This window comes from Phocoena phocoena, chromosome 11 (assembly GCF_963924675.1).
Source record: "Phocoena phocoena chromosome 11, mPhoPho1.1, whole genome shotgun sequence".
NCBI classification, from domain to species: domain Eukaryota; kingdom Metazoa; phylum Chordata; class Mammalia; order Artiodactyla; family Phocoenidae; genus Phocoena; species Phocoena phocoena.
Genome location: NC_089229.1, coordinates 88,925,930 through 88,932,676, shown reverse-complemented (window position 1 = coordinate 88,932,676; position 6,747 = coordinate 88,925,930).

The window sequence follows — 6,747 nt, the reverse complement described above, 5'->3', positions numbered from 1 at the left end:
GAACTCTTACCAGCAATACGATGTGATTTTCCATAAGTGAGTTATTTGCTTGCAGTTAAAATAAATATTTGTAGGTTCTGAACAAAATAAGTAGTGTATTTGTAGTGTATCTTGAATGAAATATTGGAAAATTCTAGGAAATCATATATTTCAGTACTTCTAGATATGTGTTTACATTTATTTATTTGTATGGTGTAGGAATCAGTAAACTTTCAAATAAATTTGGAATATTTTAGATTAAATATAGATTTTTTTCATTTTCATGCCATTTCCCTGCCTTTTAAAAATCTTTATTGGACTATAATTGCTTTACAATGTTGTGTTAGTTTCTGCTGTACAACAAAGTGAATCAGCTATATAAATACATATATCCCCATATCTCCTCCCTCTTGAGCCTCCCTCCCACCCTTCCTATCTCACCCCTCTAGGTGGTCACAAAGCATCGAGTTGATCTCCCTGTGCTATGCAGCAGTTTCCCACTAGCCATCCATTTTACAATTGGTAGTGTATATATGTCAATGCTACTCTCTCACTTCGTCCCAGCTTACACTTTCCCCCTGAGTCCTCAAGTCCTCTCTCCATGTCTGCATCTTTATTCCTGCCCTGCCACTGACACTAGGTTCATCAGTAACTTTTTTTTTTTAGATTCCATATATGTGCATTAGCATACGGTATTTGTTTTTCTCCTTCTGACTTACTTCACTCTTTATGACAGACTCTAGGTCCAACCACCTCAGTACAAATAACTCAATTTTGTTCCTTTTTATGGCTGAGTAATATTCCATTGTATATATGTCCCACATCTTCTTTATCCATTCATCTGTTGATGGGCATTTAGGTTGTTTCCATGTCGTGCCTATTGTAAATAGTGCTGCAGTGAACATTGTGGTACATGGCTGTTCTTAAATTATGGTTTTCTCAGGGTATATGCCCAGTAGTGGGATTTCTGGGTCGTATGATAGTTCTTTTTTTTAGTCTTTTAAGGAACCTCCATACTGTTCTTCATAGTGGCTGTATCAATTTACATTCCCAGCAACAGGGCAGGAGGGTTCCCTTTTTTCCACACCCTCTCCAGCATTTATTGTTTGTAGATTTTTTGATGATGGCCATTCTGACCATCAGATATCTCATTGTGGTTTTGATTTGCATTTCTCTAATGATTAGTGATGTTGAGTATCTTTTCATGTGTCTGTTGGCAATCTGTATGCTTACTTTGGAGAAATGTGGTTTTTTGATATTGAGCTGCATGAGGTGCTTGTAAATTTTGGAGATTAATCCTTTGTCTGTTGCTTCATTTTCAAATATTTTCTCCCATTCTGAGGGTTGTCTTTTCGTCCAGTTTATGACCTTCTTTTCTGTGCAAAAGCTTTTAAGTTTCATTAGGTCCCATTTATTTATTTTTGATTTTATTTCCATTATTCTAGGAGGTGGGTCAAAAAGGACCTTGCTGTGATTTATGTCATAGAGTGTTCTGCCTATGTTTTCCTCTAAGAGTTTTATAGTGTCTGGGCTTACATTTAGGTCTTTAATCCATTTTAAGTTTATTTTTATGGATGGTGTTAGGGAGTGTTCTAATTTCATTCTTTTACATGTAGCTGTCCAGTTTTCCCAGCACCACTTATTGAAGAGGCTGTCTTTTCTCCATCATATATTATTGCCTCCTTTATCAAAAATAAGGTGACCATATGTGCGTGGGTTTATGTGGGGCAGACACACAAATTCTATCCTGTTCCATTGATCTATATTTCTGTTTTTGTGCCAGTACCATACTGTCTTGATTATTGTCACTTTGTAGTATAGTCTGAAGTCAGGGAGCCTGATTCCTCCAGCTCCGTTTTTCTTTCTCAAGATTGCTTTGGCTATTCGGGGTCTTTGTGTTTCCATACAAATTGTGAAATTTTTTATTCTAGTTCTGTGAAAAATGTCATTGGTAATTTGATAGGGATTGCATTGAATCTGTAGATTGCTTTGGGTAGTATAATCATTTTCACAATGTTGATTCTTCCAATCCAAGAACATGGTATATCTTTCCATCTCTTCGTATCATCTCTGCCTTTTTAAAACCAGAAAATCATACATTTTTTGCTCTATCAGGCATGATAGGAAATTGAAGACTGACAGAGACTAGTAAAGTTATCTGTTTTATGCAAACTTTATACAAAGCTTTGTTATAATAACTATAATGAGTGTATTATTTTAGGGCAATTGTATGCTCGGCATAAACGTGGTTGTCTGATAAGCCACATCTCATGACTTAAAGATGCATTATTGTTCTTTATCAATCAACCAGAATCTGCATGAATGCCAACTCTGAAAAGTTACAGTTTAGTAATAAATACCAGATACAGCGTCAGGAAAATTAAAGAATTTTCCTGTTTACATTTGGGATTTTGCCAGTTCCCACATGTAATCCTGGGAAAATTAGGTGACCTTTCTGACCACCAGCTCCTTCAGCTGTAAATTGCTAATCTTCACTGTGTTGCTCTAATGGCTAAGCAAGAGTATGTAAGAAAGTTTTTCATAAACTCCAGAGCTGAGACCAATAATTGTCAGGTGCTCAGTTCACTATTTTTATTTTAAGTCAGGGTTCATTGGTGTAAGCACTATAAGATAATTTACCTAGCAGAAAAAATTATTTATAAAGGTATTGGAAAACCCTAAGTATCATTGGAAAGGGTCAAGAACAACCTGGAGAAAACACAAAATCATGTAGCAGAATTGGCTCAGTGATGATGCCATTTCCTCCCCTTCTGTACCCCCGATGCCCACATGTACATCTTTGACACCATGGGTATCAGAGAGTGGATGCTGCTACTAACACTGCCAATATCTTCCCCTGGGAAAATAGATATAGCTGCTGCCACTCCTGTAGGAATCCCCACTTTTTTGCATCACTAGCTTCTGAATAAATATCTAAGATGACTTTGGGGATTGGCAAGTTACATATCAGGTGCTTGCATCATAGTCACAAGGGAGGATATAAAAATAAGTAGAATATTTGGAATAATAACTTCAATTAATGAAAGTTAGGTTAGAGGCTGGGTGGGCAAAAATAATGAGCAATGTCCATATATTTTTGTAATCCATCCAAAGATGTTGGTAAAACAAAGGTGCAGGAAAGTTAAGTGACATATCTTAAGTCACAGAATTATTAGGGGGCAGACACACAAATTGAAACCTGCATGTGCCTTGACTTCAAAGAACACAGCCAACAAACTATCCTAAATCATTTAAATAAAAGTAAGCCTGCTATGCTCAGGTTTTATTTTATTTTATTTTTCCTTAATACTTGGGGACTAAAGAATAAATTGGATCTTTTATAACTTTACTGATGCCCTGGAATAGTTAATGATAAAGCTGTTTTAAAAAAATGGTGTTCTACCTGGTTCAGTAAGGGTGAAGGCTCTCTATGTTTTAAACTGTGCACTATGTTCATTGACCTCTTTCCAAATATAAAGTGATGCATACATTCTTTTTTTTTTTTTTTTTTTTTTGCGATACGCGGGCCTCTCACTGTTGTGGCCTCTCCTTTTGCGGAGCACAGGCTCCGGACGCACAGGCTCAGCGGCCGTGGCTCACGGGCCCAGCCGCTCCGCGGCATGTGGGATCTTCCCGGACCGGGTCACGAACCCATGTCCCCTGCATCGGCAGGCGTACTCTCAACCACTGCGTCACCAGGGAAGCCCATAAATTCTTAATGATAACAACAGTGACCCAAGTTACTGTTGTCTAATGGCTTTCAGATTTAAATGTTGATGATATAAGTTCAGTTCCTGAGAGCCTAGTGCTTACCCCATGGAAACTTCTATCACAATCAGTACTAATTTGCAGTCTAAACAGAAAGGCCAAGATTTGACTAAAGAGGCTAAATTCCCTTCCTTTCATGACTATTCCTACTAGCTTTGTATTACGAGCAAATTTTGAATATAGTCATCCTGCACAAATTCATATTTAAGCCTGAGATAAAGCATGACAGATCCAATTTGCACTGAGGGGAAAGTGTTACTTGTGGGAATGAGCTCATGGGTAAGAAGAAGAGAACCTAGTTTTGAGTACCAAGGCTGTTCCTTTTTCTTGTTTTGTAATCTTAGGCAAGTCACCTAAATTTTGTGACCCTCAGTTACTTTATCTGGACAATGGGGATAACAATACCTATTGCAAAATGTGTAATATTTCAAAGAAAATGAATATGAAACCATTGTGCTAAGATGCTCTTCAGATGTAGGTTATTATATTTAACTTCTATCGTTAACTGATTTGCAACACAATTTGGTAGCCAGGACCTACAAAGGTTACAAAAAATTGAAGGAAAGTAGTGAAACCTGTTTCAACTCAAAGCTTTACTGATGTACAACTGACAAAATTGTGAGATATTTAGTGAGCTCCCTGGTGGCCTAGTGGTTAGGATTTGGCACTTTCACTGTGGAGGCCTGGGTTCGATCCCTGGTTGGGGAACCATCCCACATGCTGCACAGCATGGCTAAAACACACGCATACAAAAAAATTGTGAGATATTTAAAGTGTACGTCATGTTGCTTTGATATATGTATACATTGTGAAATGATTCCTCCCATCTAGTTAATTAGCACATTCATTACCTCACATATATTTATTTATTTATATATTTACATTTTTTTTGTGTGAGAACAATATTAGTCTTTATTTGGGGGAAATGTTGTGATTCTTCTTGGCTCTTATTTAGTAGAAATTTATTTTTAACAAACTGTAAGTGATAGTTGGGCTGCTACCACTGAAGGGAGTGTGCTGCCCTTACTAGTAAGTAGAGTTCCAAAACTGGTTTATGGTTTTGGCATTGCCTAGAATACAGTTCTTAAATTTATCTGCATACCCTATCAATTTCACCTGAAATTATATCTGAAATCATTTATTTTCTCCATCTTGTCTCCTTGCTTTTCCTCTCAATGCATTCCTTACTCATCCACCTTTGAAGTCTTTTAAAAAACAATCCAATCATATTTCTTACCCTGACTTAAAATTATTCAATGGTTTCTCATTTAAAATGAATCGGACACCTGCCTCTTTCCACATTTTTATCTCATGTCATTCTCCTCTCTCTGACGTCAACCATAAAGGCTTTCTTTCATATCTTCGATTTGTTGGTCATCTCTTCACTGCCTCCAAGACTTTTGCCAGTGCTTACTCCTCTGAAATAATTTTGCCCTTTTTTCACAGAGTTAACACCTCAAACTTCAAGATTCAAGATACATGTCAGCTCTTTAGAAAAGCCTTTCTTGACAATCCTAACTCCCTCCCCATTTTAATTAAATTATTTTACTTGCTTTTGCTTTAGATTCCTCCCAAAATGAGAGCTGCATGAAGGCAGAGGCCATGTCTATCAAGATCACCAAAACATCTCATACTGTTAGCAGAAGACCTGGCACGTATTACCTGCTCAATCTATGTTTATGGATGAATGAACAGACGGTTACCTGACTCACTAGCTGTCTGAATGGATGATGTACTAAAACCTTGCCCCTCCCACACTAAAATGAAAAAAAAATAAAACCTTGTCAATTACGATATCTATATTGTTCCTGGGAGTCTGCATGTAAATTAGAATTTTATTTTAAAGGCATGATTTCCCATTATAATTTCATGAATTATTTATCATTTATTTTAAGTGACTTGGGTAAGCATCTGTTATTAACAATCAAAAAGTATCTATCTTCAGATTCTTGATAAAACATTTAATAGCATCTGGGAATCAGGAGGTTTGATGAACATTGATCTCATCTCATATATCCCACCTCTCAATTCACAGCCTAGACTCCTCTCTATGATACCTGAACCATTGTTTTGTCATGCACAATTCCATGACAAAGAGTTCACTATTTCCTAAGTCCTTGCATTCCTTTTTTTTTTTTTTTTTTTTTTTTGCCTCTCACTGTTGTGGCCTCTCCCGCTGGGAGCACAGGCTCTGGATGCGCAGGCTCAGCGGCCATGGCTCACGGACCTAGCCGGTCTGCAGCATGTGGGATCTTCCCAGACCGGGGGCATGAACCCATGTCCCCTGCATCGGCAGGCGGACTCTCAACCACTGCGCCACCAGGGAAGCCCTGCATTCCATTTTTGAACAGCTCTGACTGCTGGAAACTTATTCTGTTTATTGAAGCCAAAATCTCACTTCTTTCCATCAATTTCTTGCAATTCTATAATTTTTAGCCATAGAAATCAGGCTGATCTGTTTGATGTATGAAACCTTCACATATCTGAAGATGGACATGTTGAATCATTCTTAATCCCTTCTTCTAGCTAAACACTATGTTTTCCTTTTGCTATTAACTTCCACATAAATATAGAAAATACGTTTAAAGAAACATTTTTCTATATTTCTGTAAAGAATCATAGAGTGAATATGACTTCCAATGAATTTATGATTTAAATTCATGACTATGATTAAATGGGAATCATACATTGCAAGTAAATATTGGAAACTTCAATCTATAGACTTAAAATTTTATTATGTATTATTTTGTTTGCTTTTACGAAGTTTCCATATTTTTTGTCAAAGTTAGGCAGTTCTTTGAAGTAGACTTAGTATAAGATTAAATTATGTACGTTTTTGTTTATAGATCATTTCCATATAAACTATGACTGCAGTCATCTCTTCCTCATGGATATCTGAATATAATTCACCCCTTTTTTTTCTATCTCATCTCTTCCCATATATATGCACATATATACGTATTCACTATGTGTACTTTATAAACTTTGGTTTGCTGTATG